At 53.4% G+C, this 19551-nt stretch overlaps 1 pseudogene; it reads right to left on the bottom strand.

The window, feature by feature from the left end:
- Positions 1-15389: 15389 nt before the first annotated feature.
- On the bottom strand, positions 15390-15846 carry LOC113931743 (annotated as a pseudogene).
- Between the last annotated feature and the right edge of the window lie 3705 nt (positions 15847-19551).

The following is a 19551-nucleotide window of genomic DNA, read 5'->3' as shown; positions in this document are numbered from 1 at the left end:
GAAAAAAAATGTTAGACTAAGAAAAAGATCTGAAAGTCTCAGCACACGCACCAACCTGTCACCCTGAGCCAGAGTGACGGCAATGGGAACAGAGGAGCTAATTTTCCAAAGCTTTTTCTCTAGGTATATTGGTTCCCACAATATTGCCTTGCATCGTCAAAGTCATCTGACTGATCAAAATCAGAAGTGGTCTGAAGTCTCACCTCACTCAAAAATTGGTCTTTCATATCTTCTGGGTCCATCAGAGCTGGGATGGTAAAATCTGCTTTCAGGATTCCAAAGAGTTGCCCTGGAAAAGAAAGTGCTATCCGGTTTGGGGAAAATGATCCTATTGCCATTTGGAAACTAAGTTCTTAGCAGTCAGGATTGCCCCTGGTGGATACCGCAGACGCTCCACGGTGATTTCGGATTTCAAAAAGGAAGAGGAAAGAAGCTGCCCAGCCAGTCCCGTGGCTGATGGGAAAGAGCCTCAGGCCGCTGTGGGGTAAGGCCGGCTCCCCTCCCACGTCCTGGCCACCGGCTGGCTGCAGGAGCCTGCCGATGTCTTCTGTCTCACCTGTATTTTCCTCCTTTTTAACAAATCTATTAGGTAGATACTCCACACCACGCTGGAAATACTCAGCTCTCCCTGGCCCCACATTTTAAAGGCCAACTCTACCCCCAGAAAACCCTAAGTGGGTTCTCTGAGCCTATAAACAAGCTCAGCGTTGGGCCTTGAGCCACTGTCCTCATCACAGGAAGGACAGCCTTATGCCAGGACGGCTTTCTATTTGCACAGCATTCTGTATACAGTACCTTCACATAATTACCTCAGTGGGCGCTTGCAACAAGCCTGGGCCGTGGGCCGGGGAGTTTTCACTGTCCCTCTTTTGCAGATGAGGAAGAAGAGATGGTGAACAAAGTGAGGGAGTTTGCTCCCCAGGCTTTCGCAGTACTCTGGGAGCTAACTCCAGGCTCCTCGACCTTGTTCCTGTTCTCGTTCCCTTCCCAACACTTCATGCCGTCTGTCATAAAAAGGTCTCGGGTGCCCTGTGCTAAGGAGTGGCTGTCCAGATTGGATGGCTCCCCTGGGAAGAGTGGGATCCCGGTGACCAGAGGCAGTTACCTGGTGCAGGCGCTGCAGTGGTTTCTTTAGACGCTGGGTGTTTAGATGCGCTCAGACGCTGGGCCTGAGCGGCCGTGGCCGGGTCTCTCCTATTGCTGCCAGTTCCTTCAGTGGCCGCAGCTACTGGAGGGGAAAATGAAGGAGTCTCAGGAGCAAAGGGGGTCTCAGGAGCAAAGGGGGTCTGAGACCGGGGCCAGCCCCTGAGCTAGAAGCCAGGCGTGGGCAGCCACTGCCCCACGCACAGTTGCTGCAGAAACCGGCCAGTCGGGGAAGCTGAGTCCCAGCCACACCCTGACTTACTCCCACAGGCTCGCGCACCCAGCCCTCGAGTTCGAGTTCCTACCCCATCGTTCTCAGTGGCCCTGCCACCAGGATGTGTGGGGATTGGGCAACATTATGAGCATTCTTCCCAGCAGCAAATGTTGTCTTTCAGTAGGCCCTGCCCCCAGGGGGGCCCGATGCCCTTACGTTATCTGCCAGCTTCACAGAGACCCCACTATGGCAGCCAGGGACCCCCGACGTTTCCATCAAGAGGTAGCACTTCGGGGCACCTGGGTGGCTCAGTCGGTTAAGCGTCTGCCTTTGGCTCAGGTCATGATCTCAGGGTCCTGGGATCGAGTCCTGTGTTGGGCTCCCTGCTCAGAAGGGAGTCTGCTTCTCCCTCTGCCTCTGTCCTTCTCCCTGCTCCTTCTCGCTCTCTCTCTCTCTCAAATAAATAAAATCTTAAAAAAAAAAAATAAGAGGTAGCACTTCAAACTCAACGTATTCCAAAACCAAGTGCAGCCTCCCCTCAGCAACCTCCTCTCCCCTGTGTGGCTGCCAGGTACCCTCAGCGGCTCCCTTACTCCCTCTCATGTTCAGTCACCAAAGTCCTGTCAGTGCCTTGCAGATGTCATTTTTTTCCTTTCCAAATATGGAAATAACCATATTGCTTTTGTGGTATATTATTGTAAAATACTGAAATAAAAGTATCCCCTCCCCCGACCCAGGGACAACCACTGTTAACAGTTTGTTATAGAATATTCTTCACACACTCGAGTTTTTTATTTGAATGTGTAAAGATCTACTTTCTTCTTTTTAAAGGCTGCACAGTATTTCATTGAATGTACCATACTGTATTTAACCCACCTGCTTTCAGTGGACATTCAATTGCCTCCGGTTCTTCACTGCAATAACCAGCTCTGTGTGCGGGGTGCGTGGGTATGTGTGTGCCTTGTACTATTGTTTCTTTTTTCTTTTTTTTATATATTTTTATTTATTTGAGAGAGACAGCGAGAGAGGGAACACAAGCAGGGGGAGTGGGAGAGGGAGAAGCAGGCTTCCCGCGGAGCAGGGAGCCCGATGCGGGGCTTGATCCCAGGACCCTGAGATCATGACCTGAGCCAAAGGCAGATGCTTAACGACTGAGCCACCCAGGCGCCCCTATTGTTTCTTAATAAAGTCCCCAAAATAGTACGACTGTATGGAAGGGTTTGCACATCTCAGAACTGACATGCTGCCAGAAGGCTAGCACCCTACTTTCCTGTCCAGGGTCTGGGATCGCTGATTTCCCCACATTAGCACCAGCATTATCACCCCTTTAAATCTTTGCCAAACTGGTAAGTAAAAATATTATTTTAAGGGGTGCCTGCGTGGCTGAGTCAGTTAAGCGTCCAACTTGATTTCAGCTCAGGTCATGATCTCAGAGTCTTGAGATCGAGCCCCAGGTTGGGCTCCGCGCTGGGCATGGAACCTGCTTTAAGAGTCTCTCTCTCTCTCTCCCCCTCTGCCGCTCCCCCTCCCACTCCCCAAAAAAAATTATTTTAAAAATGCATCTTGCTTTTAGTTTGTATTTCTGTGATTCAATGAACAAAGCTGAACCTTTTTAAAAATGTGTATTTCTGTTTCTTCAATTACTGTCACTTGTACAGGAGGTAAAACCAATTCCCTCGCGGCTCTCCTCACGCTGCTGGCCTACCCCTGGCCTCAGTCCTGCGTCCCAGCCAGTGCAACAGCCTTTGCCCCCACGTGTCCTTCCTGCCTCTCCTCTCCAAATGCCCCCTCTCTCCCCACCCAAAGCACTGTCCTTAAAATCCAGAAACACGGAACCGGAGAACACTCATGGTCTCATCACCTGAACCTAACCCAGCACACAGCCCCTGCCCTCAGCCTCCTGCCTGCAGCCTGCGGGTGGAGCCCAGGGCTCCGTCACCCCCAGGAGGAGCCAGGTGCTGGGGGTCCGGCCGGTGTGGCGTCCCCAACCCTCAGCGACGCGGGCGGGCACCTGTGTCGGGCCCTGGCCAGCTCCCAGGGGTCTCCCCGGCGTCCGTCCGAAGGCTTCGGGGCGCTCTCTTCGGTCCCCGGGGAGCTCCCGGGAGAGGCTGGGAGGCGCCCCCACCCTGGGTGACGCCCCCCCCCCCCCCGGGGACGCGTGGACCAGGGCAGGGCTCGAAGCGGAGGCCGGAGCGGCCCCACGGGCCCGGGCTGCAGCACAGAGAGCGTCCCCGGAGGGCCAGGCGGGCTCGGCGGCGAGCACAGTTACCCGCAGGGGCCGGGCTCTTCCTCGCGGGGCTAGGAGTCTCCGGGGCGGCGGTGGTCCCCCGGGGCTGGGGAGCCGCGGGGCCCGCAGGAGCGGGGGGCGGGGGGCGCGGGGGGCGAGCTCGGCGGGGCTCTGGGCGCTGGTCCGTGTGGCAGGAGCGAAGGCTCGCGACGGGGCCCCTGCGCTCGGCGACCCCTGCCAAGGCCGGGGCCGCGGGCCGAGGACGCCGACGGGTGGCGTCCAGCGGCCGAGGCGGGACGCGCGCTGCGCCCCAACCGGGCCCGCCGGGCGCGTCGCGGAGTGGGGAAGCCGTCGCCGGCCTCGGCTCCTGGGCCCTGCCGCGCCCTCCGGTTCTTCCACGCCTGGCCCTGCCCGCCCAGTCGGGTCCGGGGCAGCCAGGCAGGGGCCAGGCTAGATCTTAGATGGGAAGCAGATGACAGGATCTCACCCAGTTTCTGAGCCAAATCTGATCGCTGGCCCAGCCCTGGCGCTGTTGCCTTCAGGGTGAGGCCACGTTCCTTTGCAGCTCACAGAGGGTTCCCCTGCAGGACCAGGGTGTCTCCACTCAGCCTTAAGCACCCCACTCCCCTTTGCGAGCTAACTCCTCCTCGCGGTCCTAAACAGGTACACAATCACCTCCTCCAGGAAATCCAGATCATCACAGGGGACTGGGACACGCCCCTCCTGTGTCCCCACCATGCCTGTGCCTAGACACAGAACACCAACTGTTGGGGCCTTGGGCTCCTCCAGAGGAGCCCCTGATTTTACTTTGTGTCCCCAGAATATAAATCCCCTAACTTCTCTGTGTCCTCAGCAAAGGCAATAATGCCTTTGTCAGACGGATGGATCTGGAACGAAGCAAGGAGAACTGTGTTTTACCCTCAGTTACCCTACTTAGCTTCAGAACTCTTGGGAAGCAAAATGAGGTAATAGCTGTGAAGATGTTTCCGGAATTTAAAAATGCTATAGGAATGCAATCACTGTCATTCCCAACATGTCCCCCCAGAGTCCCAACAACTCATCCCGCATCTTCTCTCCACCCAGAGGAGCCCGAAATCACAAGGGATTCAACAGGCACCTCTCCTGCGCTTCCCTCTCTGGATGCCAAACCTCAAAGGCCTCTCTGATGACTTCTGGGGAGCACCGCCCAGCGTCTTCCCCTCAGTCTCCCAGGCTGGCCCTCATCACTGTGCGGGGGGCCACACAGCCTCTCTGGAGCCTCCTGGCTCTGGACCTGCAAGTTAGTGGCCCAGTTCAAGCAGGGAGGTTGATGGTGACGGAGTCCCCCTTCTCCAAACCCAGCTGGCCCTGCAGGGGGCTGGGGGGTGGGCTGGAAAATCCTCTTCAGGGAGGATCCCATGGGGCCTCCCCGTGCTTCCGCCTGCAGGCGACCTCTCCACCGCGCAGGCCCTGGAGACCCCGGGACCCAGCCAAAAACAGGTCCAAAGCACCCACACAGAACAGAAAACAGGGATGTACTTGGTCTGAGCGTTGGCTCCACAGTCACTTCTGCAGAGGGAGCATGAAAGGCTGGAGAGAGAGTGGCGGACTCCTGGTGCCCAATGGTGGGGTCTGCAAGGAAGGAGGGAGAGTGGTGAGGGCAGGGCTGACATGGGACAGAGCTCCCCCAGGTCTGTCTCACCTGGGGGGGGCGCTCAGCAGCCCCCATCTCAGCCACCTCCACGCTTGCATGCACCTGTGTGTGCCAATCACGGGAGGGGGCTTGCGGGGTCTTTAACCCTCACAGGAACCCTGCAAGGGAGGAACCATCCTTCCTGCTTTACAGATAAGGATCGCAGTTCTCATCAAATCCAAAACACGAAAAGAAACAGCCAAGAACAGGCAAATTCACAGAGACATGAAGTGCATTAGTGGCTGCTGGGGCTGAGGATGGGGGAGAATGGGGAGTGACCACTCAAGGGTAAGGAGTTCCTTTTGGGGTGATAAAAATGTCCTAAAATTAGATAGCAGTGATGTTTACACCCCCCCTATAACTACTAAAACCCACTGAGTCAGACACTTCAAAGGGGTGATTTTTAAGGTATGTGGACTATATCTCAAAGCTATTGCAAAAAAGTAGGAAGGCTAGAAAGGAAGGAGGGAGGGAGGGAAAAAAAGAAAGGAAAGGAAAGGAAAGGAAGGAAGGAAGGAAGGGGAAGGAAGAAAGAAAAGAAAGAAAAAGAAAGAAAGAAAGAAAGAAAGAAAGAAAGAAAGAAAGAAAGAAAGAAAGAAAGAAAGAAAGAAAGAAAGAAAGAAAGAAAGAAAGAAAGAAAGAAAAAGAAAGAAAGAAAGAAAGAAAGAAAGAAAGAAAGAAAGAAAGAAAGAAAGAAAGAAAGAAAGAAAGAAAGAAAGAAAGAAAAAGAAAGAAAGAAGGAAGAAAAGAAAGAAAGGAAGGAAGCAGGAAATGGAGAAGCAGGATGCCACCTGTTGCTGAGGACACACGATATACAGGATCCAGAAGAACCAGGCGGGCGTCTGGTTCCCATGACTTACGGTGCAGCAGTGACAAGAGCTACTATGTGCTGGGGCCTTACTCTGCCCGCATCTCTACTAGCTCCTTTATATACATTCAGTCTCTGAAGCCAGCCTTGGAGGTAGGCGTCGCCAATACCATTTTGTTAAATATATTTTCCAAAAGAGGAAAAAGAAGCTCAGAGATGCCTCGTACCTTATTTCTAGCAAGTGGTAGACTCTGATTCCAAAGTGCATGCTTTTAACCTCTGCATCGCCCCCAACCTACTAGCCACTGCTACTGGCTAATGCCCTGAGACTCGATAGGGTCCATTCCATTCTTGAAAGCTCCCTCAGAATTAAAGCAAAGCCTGCTCCTGTTACCCTCGGAGTCTAGAAGCGCTTCTTTGGGTCTAACCTCAGTGTCTCCTGCTGCCAAGTAAACCCATGTCCCGTCCTAGCCACGGTGAGCCCAGGGTCGGGGTGGGGGGGGGGGGGTGCTGCCACGCACCAGAGAAGCAGATGAAGGGTTTCAGGGCAGAGCAGACCAGCAAATACACTCTGGGGGAGTAGCGCGCGTAGGTGCGGAGCCCCGTGCACAGTCCTGTACCCAACTCGGGCACCTGAAGCCGGGGGGGGGGGTGGTGCTGGAGCCCAGGCCGCTCGACAAGCTCAGGGCCCCAGAGGCCGCGTTGAAGTAGAGGCCAGTCCAGGCCTCGGTCTCACTGGTGATGGACTTCAAGGCCTCCTTGCCCGCCTCGTCGGTCACTGCAGGTCGGCCAGGTCCGTGTGGTGGCTGCGGCAGTAGAGCCGGGCCGCCTGCCACGTCACCTCCTGGGCAAATCGCAGGAAGGTCTGTCAGCCAACCTGGACCACGGCTGCGGGCAAAGAACAGGGAGACCCCCGGCCTGAGGTCCTGGACTCTGACAGCCCAGGCCTCGTTGCTCCCCGGGGAAAAACCTCTCTGGTCCGGCCCAGGCCCTCCCCCCAGGGCCCTGGGTGTTAGGTTTGATGAAACCCATGATTTTACAGGACTAAATACCAGGCTGGGAGAATGGATGAGTTCTCAGGGCAGCCGCGGGGAGCAAGAAATTTAGGAAAAGCAGGGGTGAAGAGCTTTCCTCGTGGCTAAAGGCCTCATAAGTGAAGTCTAAGTCTCCATTTCGTCATCTGTGCAAGGGGGTGAATAGTATCACCTGAATGAATTTAAAGGCTTAAATGAGAACCTTGTAAACAAGTGGGTTCGCAGAGCGCGTGCAAATAATTAGCACTTAATTAAATGGTGGTTAAACTTTGTGGGGACGGGATGAGGAAGATAGGATAATCCTAGTTTAGAGGCAGTCTCTTGTGGTTTCCAGGAGCTTCTGGTGCTGCTCTCAGGAGGCTGAGGCAGAATAAAGTATGTGATATTCTTCCTATCAGGAGAGCCAGGGAGGAGAGAAGAGCCTGGTGAGGGAAGACCTGCCAGACAGGAGGCGGAGTGCGCCTCTCCCCAGCGGCCCTGACTTCTGGTGGGCTTCAGACAGCCCAGGACGCCGGTCTCCCACAGCCTCTACCCGCCCCCACCCCACGCCCCCACCCCCCACCCCGTCTCTGCCCGAGGCTGGCCTGGGCCACCCCCCACGGCCCCCACCTGCCCTGCCCCTTGCCAGCTCTGTCTCATCACAAGCCCACACATCTGATTCTAAACAATGGAAGGTGGGAAAGTTTGTGCCGTGGGATCCTGAGGGATGGATTCCGGAGCCCTGCTGAAGGAAACGCCTCTATTTGCAGAACAGAGAGCCACATCCTCAGATTCAAATCGGGCCTCCCCAACTCTTTGACACACGCCTGTTCATCTAAGCCCATCAAGATTCGCCTGATGGTTCCCTAACTTTCCCTATCTAAACCGATTTTTTAAAGCTACCCTCTATTAAGCAACCACTGTTCCCAGCCCCGAGCTATGCTGTGGCATTTGTCATCCATTTAAATCCTCACAATAATCCTGAGAGGTCGCTGTTATGAACCTCATTTTACAGGTGGGAAAAGGGGGGCTCGGGTCGGTGATGGCTTGCCCAAACTCATGCCATATTAAACGGCAAGACGAGAGTCAGCCTGGGAAGCCGGGACATCTTCACTCTACAACTCCACACTCCAGAGCATGCGGAAAACCAACTCTACAAAGCAGATGGAGTGAGGAGTTTATATTTCCTTTGTCATGGATTCTTTACACCAGATGTGAAGAAAGTAAAAAAAAAAAAAATTCAGGGTAGTAATAATCAGAAGGGAAGTCCCCCTCACCAGCTGGGAAGAAGTGCTCCCTCTCCCCCACCTGGGCTGGGAAGAAGTGCTCCCTCTCCCCCACCCCCAAACCACTGACGGGGGGGGGGGTGGTTGGGATGCAGCCTCAGCCATTAATGCCACTGTCCTTGAGCAAGTCACCTCCTTGTCTGAATAATAAAATAAATAATCTGCATACTCTCTCTCAAATAAATAAATAAAACCTTTAAAAGGTGGGGGGCGGTGTGCCTGGGTGGCTCAGTTGGGTAAGCCTCTGACTTCAGCTCAGGTCATGATCCATGATCTCAGGGTCGTGGGATGGAGTCCTGCATGATCAGCGGGGGTCTGCTTCTCCCTCTCTCCCTCCCCCTGCTCATGCGCACGTGCATGCGCGCTCTCTCTCTCTCTCAAATCAATAAATAAAATCTTTAAAAAAATAATAATCTGAATAGTAACACTGGATTGATTCTCTCCATGGGGCCCAGCCTAGGGACAGCAGAGCCAGGGGATCCCTCAGCCAGACAAGGGGCGGGGAAGCAGAGGGGACACAGGTGGTGTGACCCTGTGGCAGGTCCAGGTGGACGAGTCAGAAGGAAGGCAGAGCTCCTTGGTGTGTACCTGGCTGGGGAAAGGTGGTTGGGCTGAGAGCAGGCTCCGTGAAGATGCGGTGTCCCACAGCAGGGTCTGTAAAAGAGAAACAGACCACGCGTTATGGGGAGGGAGAGGGCTGCCCAGGATCCTCCACAGGCACCAGGAGCCACGGAACTGAGACTGGGGGAGGGGAAGCCTAGCTCGAGGGTAGACAGGTTCATCCATTCCTATTACATTTATTCAAGAAATACATACAGAGAGAGAGAGAGGCTGCCCCTATTTTGTGGCAGACACTATTGTAGGCCCTGGGAAAAGAGAAGAAATAAGAGAAGCAGAATCCTTGCTCTTGAAGAGAATATGAGAAGCAGCCAGCCTCGCAAAGTGGTAGGAAGGAATACCACAGGCAGAGCCAAGGCCAAGACCCCGAGGGGGAAGGGCCAGCGGGTGTGGGAGGGGCAGAAAGCAGCCAGCGTGGCCAGGGCCCAGGATGAAGAGGAAGCCAGAAATGTCAAGCAGGCCTGGTTGGCCTCAAAAGGGATGAGATTCTAAGTGCTAAGGGAATCTACTGAATATGTTCAAGCAGAGTGACCTGATTTGCATTTTGGGGGGCTCACTCTGTGTTGAGAACTGTCGGGGCAGAGCAGGCCACCCCCACCTCCCCAACAGAGGCCACAGCGGTGGGCCTGGGGAGAGGGAGAGAAGTGGGTGGAGTCAGGACCCGGTTCCCTGGGGCCCAAAACACAGAGGGAGGAGGGGAGAGCCTGCACCTATGGCCCTTTCTTCGAGAGGACTCTCACCCCTGCACATTCCCCACCCCTGAACATTTCTCTGCTGGCTTGGGAATCCCAAGGTCACACCTCGCCCCCGTGGGCTACATTTCAAGGCCCTGTGACAGGCACAGTGTGGTGGAGAACTGGGGACACATCAGGTTGGTGCTCCATACCCTATTCGAGGGCTTAGGGGGGCGAAGAGCTGGGCTGGGCTTCAGCTGACAGAGAAAAGCAGAAACGGGCACTTTTGACCAGAACAGTACGGTCAGGTCTATAAGCATCCCCGGCTGCGAGATCTGAGCACCTTCCTAACAAGGTCCGCGGCAGGAGCTGCCGGGCCGAGAGGGGCCAGCAGGGGGCAGGATGGAGGCGCGTTGATTACCCCGGATTTCCTGCGGGGAGGCCTGAAGGGGTTGGTTCCCTTCACTCCTTCCCAAGAGCCGAGTGGCTGCTCCACGCTCCCCGCTGCGGGCGCGGGCGGGGGACGGAAAGCCAGCCCAGCGCTCGGTGAGGAGCAGGAAGAGACGGAATTCCGCTCTCACTGCTGCAGAGATGCAAGTGGACCCCCAGCCTGTCTTTTCCTTTTTTTCCTCCCTTTCTTTTTACTCGTCTCCCAAGTCCCTAATTGGCAGGTGGAACATTCCAGATTTTACTTTCTCTCTACCCTGATTTACACCTGTCTCTCTGATGACGGGGTCTCAGGAATGAGAGGAGATAGACCCTCAGACCGCACAGAGGACTCGAGCAAAGGGGGTTAGGCTACTCGTCAGTTGTCCCGTGAAAAGACTCGAGAATGTTCCCCGCGTCCGCCCCCCGCACCCCGCACCCCGCCTCCCCGACTTGCTCTGGAGAATAGGACTCGGAACACACCGTAGTAGCAGATGAAGGGCTTCTGCGCCGTGCACGAGGCGGCCCCCAGGTTGGGGAAAATGGAGATGGAAAACAGGGTGGCACAGACGCCCTCCTTGAAGACGGGCAGCGAGCTCCACACCGGGGCCGTGAAGGTGGAGCCGCTGGACCAGCTCAGGCCCTGGATGCGCACGTCGAAGAAGAGGCCGATCCACGCCTGGGTGCTGCTGGTGAGGGAGTAGAGGGTGCTCATGCTGTGCACGCTGTTCATGCTCTGCAGATCGGCCAGGTCCGTGTGGTGCAGCCGGCAGTACCGCAGGGCCTCGGACCAGCTCAGCCCCACCTCCACCCTTGAGAAGTTCTTGCCGCTGTTCATCAGCTGCCGGGCTGGGACGCGAGAGGCAGTCATCGCCTGCTCAGCCGCCCCCTCCCAGCTCTGGTCCCCAAAGAGCTTTCAGCCTCAACACAGGCAGCCTCCCCAGCCCCTTCTTTCCTACTCCACCCCGTACCATGGGCTCTCCACTCACACGCGGCTCTGCCTCTGGGCCTTTGCACAGGCTGCCCTCTTGGCCTGGAAGGACTGGCCATTCCCCACGCCCTGCTCCCCCAGTCCCTTGCTCTCCCATGACCTGATCTCCCCTTTCCCTTTGCCCAACCAACGGCTCCCCACCCACCCTCAGCCCCCTCCTGGGCAGGCACCCCTTGCATTTGCAAAAGTGGCTTCTGTTAGTGCTTAATAAAGCCCGAGTTTACTGAGCGCTCCTGGAGCACCTGGAACTCATTGAATCCTTCCAATAACTCCTTAGGATAGACATTACCATGTCTGTTTTACAAATGAGGAAACCTAGTCACAGAGAGGTAAGTGACTTGGCCAGGGCCACCCAGTGGGAAGGGATGGAGGTGGGCCGTAAGGACGTGGGTGGGGTTCCCAGGTCTGGGCCCTTGATCATAGCGCAGCATTGCCCTGCGGTAGGTGGGGCTCGTCCCTGGTGCTGCACATTAGAACCCCCTGGGGAGCTTTCCAAATACACTGATGTCCCGGTGCACCCTACACCAAGGATCTGAATTTGCTGGGATTGCATCAGAATTTTGTTAAAGCCCCCGGGGAAAGGACCTTTTTGCTTGTCTGTCTCCATCACCAGGTGCAAGCAACTTGGGAGCAAAGAATGAGTCTTATTCATCATTATATTCGCAGTGCCCAGCACACCAGAAGGACTCAATGTGTTGAAAATGAATGAATAATGAATTAACTAATGAGGAAGTCAAACCTCTCCCAGGGGCCAACCCCAAGCCCCAAAATCTCCATGTTGGCTTCCTTCCTTCCTGACTCCATGCCCTTGTGGGTCCCCCCAGAAGTCGTCAAGGACGAATTTGCCTTGCCAGACCCTGCCTGTGTGCAGGGGTGGAGGGGCCAGGATGGTTGGGGGTGGGTCCTAGGCCTTAAGGGATCAGCCTCAAGCCAGGTGCCCGAGGAGAGGAAAATAAGACCGAAGAACTGGGCATACACAGTGGCCAACATGGGCACGATTGGGAGGGCAGGGAAAGGGCTGACGGGACACTTGCCTCATGGGGTGAAGCTCCTCACACCCACCAGAGTCCAAGATGCTGCCTGTGGCTGAGAAAAGTTGGAGGATCCCTGCATCAGAGAAGGGGAACGGAAAAAAAGAAATCACTCTTTCTTAGGATGTGTGATTCACTTTGATGTTTTTTATCCTATTCTGTTTAATTTTTTAAAATCACTGTGGCCCACAGTCGATTTTAGGACCCAGTGGGTCACAACTCGCAGTTTGAGAAACACCGGCTACAAACACTGTGTCCTGTTGCCTCCCAGACTCCAGCCTCCAGTGCCGAGCTCTGGGTCTGCGTCCCACCGTCCAAGAAGGACCCGGTAGTCAGTGAGCAGAGAGAGGCAGCGTGTGGGGACCAGGCTTTGCCGGACTACCCTCCCTGCTCAGGGCTGCAACCACAGCACCAGGGAGTGGCCTTCGGCTCCCCATTTCACAGGTGGGAAGGTTGTGGCTGGGAGAAGTGAACTAACTCACTTATAGCTACCTGGTAGGCACAGCAGCTGAAGGTCACGGGAAAGCAGGAGGTGGAGACGATGGGCCCCCAGCAAGTCCTACTTCCGTGACGTCAGAGGCCCCCCAGCCCGGCCTGGGCTCTGGCTCCATGATTAAGCACAGACCAGAGACCAAGGCTCTTTTTTTGGGGAACCAAGAACAGCTGTCTCTCTCTCTCTCTCTCCCTTCCTCCCTCCCTCTCAACATCCTATTTATGCCCAGAGCTCTCTCCATCCCCTTAAGGGCTAAGCTTTCGGAAACCAGAGTCTGGAAGATTCTTTGCTGCCCTCCACCCCTTCACACCCTCCCCAGAGGGAAGGGCAAACAGCCCCTCTGACTGAAAGGACAAAGGGAAAGAGGAAAAGATTATGAATGCTTCAACGCTAATGCTCTGCCACAATATTCTCTTGTGCAGTGAAGGCCTCAGATGGCTTCCTCCGCGTGGCAGGATGCATTTGTGCCAGGGCCTCTCCTGGGACAGAAGAGAGCCTGACAGTGAGGGCACAGACGGTGCCAGGCCTGCCGGGACCCCGCCCCCCCCCGGGGGCAGCTCGGCCATTCACCCAGGAGTCATCAGGTCTCGTGGTTTGAGGGCCTGGCTGGGCACCCCGGGCTGCCCCGCGTGGGCAGAGGGAGCCCCCTGGGGAAGTTCAGCAAAATCTCTCAGTAGAGAGGCAGCTCCGGTTTGCCTTAGGAGAATGTGCTTTTACTTTTCTCTTAGGCTTCCCCCTCCTACCCAGGACTGTTTGGTACCCAGACACACCCTGTATCCGGAAGGAACGAGGAGGCTGCACTGGGCACGGAGGGCTGGTGATGAGGGGAGGATGACAGCCCTGCTCCCCAGGACGTGGGTTTCATTGGACTTGGGTCAGGGCAAAGGAACAGAGAGACAAGAAAGCAGCAGTCTTCCTAAGAGACCCAGGGACAGACCGTTGGATTGCACAAGCCACCGGAAGCAAAGGGGGTTCATGAAACTTCCCAGAGCTTTTTACCCCATTCCCCAAAGTAAGAATGCATTTCCGCCCGGACATTGATACACCCTTCGGTGTAGGTCTAGATAACCTTCACTTTCCCACAGTCAATATATACCTTTTCTCCCAAACCAACTAGATCTGCACCCCCAAATTGGAAACCTCATTGTCCATGCTTGCTTTATTACTGGGACAGGATCTTAGCCCCCCAGAGAGCAGGCAGGTGTTCTCCTGCATAGCGAGCCGCTAATCACTGTCTAGGGTCTTTGTTAGAGATGCGCTTTGTGGCCACAAGGCCCCAGCCAAGAACAACGCGAGTGGGTTTCTCTAAGCCTTGATTCCTGTGAGATAATAGAAAAAATATGTATATTGGTCTGTGGCGCTTCTTGGCACAAAGCTTCTAGAAACTGTGTCATTTCTTGGGTGATAGGAGTGACTTTTGTTCTGATGAGGCGACTCTAGATGGGCTCCTGAATGGCATGGGGAGAGGCTCCCCAGGAAGTGCAGGCCATGATGAGAACTTTGGAACTGTTGGCCCCATCCCCTCCGCAGACTTCATGATTGGTCATGCCTACGTAGTGAAAGCTCCATAAAAATCCCAAAAGGACGGGGTACAGAGAGCTTCTGGGAGGGTGAACACATGGAGATTGGGGAGAGTGGGGGGCTTGAAGGGGGCTCGGAAGCTCCGCCCTTGCCCTGTGCGTCTCTTCCATCCAGCTGTTCCTGAGTTGTGATAAACCAGTGATCTAGTAAGTCAAATGTTGCTCTTTCTGTGAGCAGCTCTCACAAATTAACTGAACCTGAGGAGAGGTGATGGGAACCTCCAATCTACAGCCAGCTGGTCAGAAGTATAGACCACTGCCTGGCTTTGCGGCTGGCATCCGAAGCAGGGGCTGGGGGGTGGCTTCAGTCTTCCAGGACTGAGCCCTAACCTGTGGGATCACTCGGACGCTATCTGCAGGTGCACAGTGTCAGAGCTGAGTGAGATCATCGTACCCCCAGCTGGTGTCACACAATTGCTGTTGGGGCCCCCCCCCCACATCTGGTATCAGAAGTCTCGTGAGTGTGGCCTTGGCGTCTGAGGGAGGGAGACACACAGGGACTGGGGTGCTTTTCCTGAACAATTCCAGACCGGGGTTGTTAATTCCTTGACCAGGAGGGTGATGATGGCTAGCTTACAAGGGTGTTATGAGGACTAAATGGAATGATCTTTGCGGTGGATTTGACATACGCACAAATTCTAGTGTGCCACAAAATTGTACCTCTTGATTGCCTCTAAGTCAACCTACGTGTTTTAAGGTGCACGCACATTAAAATGCGTCTAAGTATTTGAGGATACAGTTTGATCAGTTTTGCAGTGTGTATACACCAGTGGAACCCCCGCCGCGGCTGGGTTCTGGAACATTACCAACACCCCAGAACGTTCCCTCCTGCCCTTCGCTGCAGGCCCTGCTCCCACCCCAGCTTCAGGCTTTCTGTTGCTATAGATTTGTTCTCTAGCATTTTGTTTGAATGGAATTGCCCTCAGTAGATTCGCCCATTCGTCACAGGTATCTGGAGTTCACTGCTCTTTACTTCACTCTCCTGCTGGCTGCATGTGGTCCGGTTGAGGGTCACTGTCCACAAAGCCTCTGTGAACATTCATGAACAAGTCTTGGTGGATATACGTGCTCTTTTTTTTTTTTTTTTTTTTTTTGGACAGATCCTGCCGCGGGTTTCTTGGTACCCATAGCTCAGGAGGACAGCAGCCCCGCGCAGACAGAAGCCCAGGGGTCACGCCGGTCCTCCCGTCCTCACGCTGGGAGGCAGAAGCCTCTACGCTGGAGCCTGCGTGGGGGCCTGGGCACCTGTGGGAGCCTGAGCCACAGCAGGAGCTGCAGCCTGGGCCTTGGTTTGCGTCTTGGCCTCGGACTCTGGCCAGCAGAGCCCGAGACCCTTGGCAATGCCGCACAAGCATGTTTCCCCAGCTTGGGGTGAGCGATGCAGGCAAGTCGATTTAGCTTGCAGCTGCCGCTCTTTGGGATCTTGGGCTTGACCTCCTTGGGCTGGACGAGGGCCTTGGGATCCTCGGCACGTGCACTCATGGCCTTGGCGTTGTTGGCCCGCATCTTCTTCAGGCCCTTCTCGTGCTCCTTGGCAGAACGCACGTTCCCCAGGAACTTGGGTTCTACCCCTGAAGAGAGTCATATCTTTTTGACCGGGGTCTCTTGATGCCGTGTCTGTGCCGTCTGCATGACTGGTTGTGTGTGGTGTGATTCTTGGACTTGGCCATGTCTGCACGGAAGCCCGCGGTTCCCGAAGCGCCTCGGACCGGAAGAGAAAGAGAAAGACTGGATATTATGTTCTTATTTCTTTGGGGTAAGTGCCTAGGGGTGGGACGGCTGGGAAGCATGGTAAGATCTGTAAGCGGGTGCTATTAAGAAACGGTTAGTAGCCGTTTCTTCCAGAGTAGCTGTGTCATTGCCATTCCTGCCGAAACACAGGATAGTTCCAGTGCCTTTGCTACCGTGGCAACATTAACTATGACTCTGAGCTCTCACTCTAGCAGGTAAGGAAGAAATTTAGCCTCACCTATTTTCAGGGCTATCCCCACAACATACACACACAGACACACACACACACATGGTGGGAGAAGAACGAAGCCTGGGTCTCACACTGTCTACACCACTTACCACTGAGATCTCCATTTTCCTGGATTATTTGACGTCTGCCAACCCCGCCATGGCTGAGCCCCACACAGCTGTTTTTCTGTGAGGTCCTTCTGCCCAGGGCACTAGCAGAAAAGCACAGATTAATAGCTAAAAATGTTATTCTGCCATATATATAAAGCACTTAGCACAATCCCAGACCCATAGACGATGCTTAGTTAATGCTTCCTCTCCCTTAAGAGAGGGGGAAGTTGTTCTCTGCCCTGTGGAGGTGCATTTTGAGCTGACGGTGAGGACTGGCACTGAGAGTATTACAGAGACAGTGCACCTGCCCCCCTGAGAAGGCTCAGTCAGCTGTCTGGCCTGAGAATGGTCTACAGTGACCCCTTGACTCCAAGCTCCTGCTGCACCTTGTTCATGTTGTCGATCCCGCAGAGCCGCAAACAATATTCCAGTTAATAAAGGGACATCTCCTAAGTGTGTTTGCTCACCACTGGCCTCCTTCTCCACCTCGAAAATGGGGCTCTGGGGTGAGAGGTTTTGACCTTTATTCCTGCTCCCTGTTATGAACCATTTATTCAGGTTGTAACCCAAATCCGCGTTGACCATCTTCTGTTGCAAACCTAAGTCTCAGTACCTGGCAACTAGGCAGCTGGTACACATATTGATCGAATAAGTGAATGAATGAATCATTGACTGTTGGTGATTTTATGGATGTGGACATGACCTGTTGAAGTTAATCGTGCTCTGTGGGGCCATTTCTGCTTGAGGGAAACGTTCTGCTACGGCCAGCATGTCTAATCCCTGCACACCTGGGGAAAGCAGTGGGGCACCTGGGGCAGGTCACTGGAGCCTTCCTTGGACACTTGGGTCCCTTGGAAAGAACCACCCAGGGTCCTCTGCTCTTGGGTGCCCCCTATGGGCTGGCACACAGTAATGGACATCCTGTCCTTCCTTTATCCCGAAGAAACATTTTTCCTAGTGCCTAAAGGAAGATGAGCCCTTAGACTCTAAACTACCACTGAATGGATTTTTCATTTATTTTCCCCCCTGGTTAAGTGCTGTTTTAATAACTAATCTTTTAAAAGAAATTCTACTTTATTCCTTTAAAAGTAAGTATTTCAGCCAATAAACACATGAAAAAAACCTGCTCAACATCACTAATCATTAGGGAAATGTAAATCAAAACTGTTGTGAGATACCATTATACATTCATTAGGATGGCTACTATCAAAAAAACAAAACAGCAAGCGTTGGAGAGGGTTTGGAGAAAAGGGAATCCTTGTGCTCTGTTGGTAGAAAGGCAAATTGATGCCGCTACCATAGAAAACAGTATGGAGGCCCCTCAAAAAATTAAAAACAGAAGTACCATATGATCTAGCAATCCCACTTTGGGGCATACACCCAAAGAATTGAAAGCAGTGGGGCGCCTGGGTGGCTCAGTCAGCTGAGCGTCCGTCCGTCTGTCTGACTCCTGATTTCAGCTAAGGTCGGGATCTTGGGGTCTTGGGATGGAGCCCAGCCCCGGGCTCCATGCTCAGCAGGGAGACTGCTTGAGTTTCTCTCTCCCTCTGCCCCTCCCCCTCCTCTCTCGCTCTCAAATAAATAAATCTTTTTAAAAGAGCATTGAAAGCAAAGACTCAGATATTTGTACATCCATGTTTATAGCAGCATTTATTCACAGTAACTGAAACATGGAAGCAACCCAGCATCCATGGAGGGAAGAATGGATAAGCAAAGTGTGATATATATATATATATATATATATATACATATATACACACACACACACACACACACATATATATATACATACATACACTGGAATATTATTTTGCAGCCTTTAAACGGAAGGACATCCTGGGGGCACCTGGCTGGCTCTCTCAGTAGAGCGTGCAACTCCTGATCTCGGGGTGTGAGTTCGAGCCTCCTGTTGGGTGTAGAGATTACTTAAAAATAAAATCTTTAAAAAATAAAATAAAAGGAAGGACACTCTGATCCAGGCTACAACATGAATGAACTGTGAGGACATTATGCTAAATGAAATAAGTCAGCCAGGTGAAGACAAATATTGTATGATTCCTCTTGAATGAGGTACTTAGTCAAATTCATAAATATGGAAAGTGGAATGGGGATTGCCAAGGGCTGGAGAAGGCAAGAAGGAAGAGTGACTGTTTAATGGGTACAGAGCTTCAGTTTTACAAGATGAAAAGAGTTCTAAATGTATTTAACATCCCTGAACAGTACATTTAAATATGGTTGAGATGGTAGATTTTGTGTATTTTACTACAATAAAAAAATTAGAAAAAAGGAAATGTCTCCTGAGTTAATATTTCTTTAACCTATTATGTGTATTATCTCCAATTTTGCTCGTATTATCTCTCGGGTTACTAAAGTCTTTTGGCTTCATGTTACTGTGTGTGCGTGCAGGTCAGCCTTTTGGTTTGTTCTGTTCTATTTCATGTCATTTTCTTCAACAATTATTTCATCCTCTTAGTAGGTGCCATGACTTCATAAATTCATTATTGATTTCCTTTCAATGTTTTATTTACTTCATTTTAAGTATGCAGTGAGGGGTTCTAGCAGGAGGGAGTTTTTGGGGTACACACCACATGTACCCGCATATCTCTTTGTCTGCCAAATCTCCCCCACCCTCACCCCAATACACTTCTGGGCTTGATCCAGAGCTGTGGGGGGCAGGAGTGGGTCTATAAATAAAAAAGTGGAATCACTGGTATCTCTGCTAAGTGCTGCTTCCTGCCCTGTGAGATCCTGGCCACGGTGTAAGGAGTGGAGGGCACTGTCCTCAGGAATGAGGGGATATGGGAGCAGCCACAGGTCACAAGGAGCAGGTGCCTCACCCTTTACATACTTTGCCTTATTTAATTCTAAGAGATAAAATATAAAAGCCCCATGAGGTAGGTAGTTTATTATTACCCCATTTTCTGGAGAGGAAACCAGTTCAGGGTGCATCAGAAACTAGCCAAGGTCATATAACATGTATGGAGAGGCCCATGGGGTTTGAAGCCAGGTCTGCATGATCCTCTGGGCCTGTGTCCCGTGAGGTTGCCATTGGAGGCCTCCCCTCCGGGCGGCTGACTCTGCTGGAGGCAGGGATGGAGTCCCTGCATCTGCAGGCAGGCCGGCCTCACGGCTCCTCCTTTCTCTCTTTAACCCCAATTTTGCAACTGTCAAGGGGGAAACGCTGATGTGCAGCTGCAGCGGTTGGGACAGGCCACCCCTCAGCTCCCAGAGCCGGTGGTGGGTCCCCACCCTCGGCTGAGGTGCCCTGGGGCTGCCTGTGCTCCTGGCTCCCCCACCTAGCTCTG

This window comes from Zalophus californianus, chromosome 10 (assembly GCF_009762305.2).
Source record: "Zalophus californianus isolate mZalCal1 chromosome 10, mZalCal1.pri.v2, whole genome shotgun sequence".
In the NCBI taxonomy this organism is placed as follows: domain Eukaryota; kingdom Metazoa; phylum Chordata; class Mammalia; order Carnivora; family Otariidae; genus Zalophus; species Zalophus californianus.
Note: the sequence above shows the minus strand (reverse complement) of the source record. Positions and strands in the feature narration are given on the sequence as shown.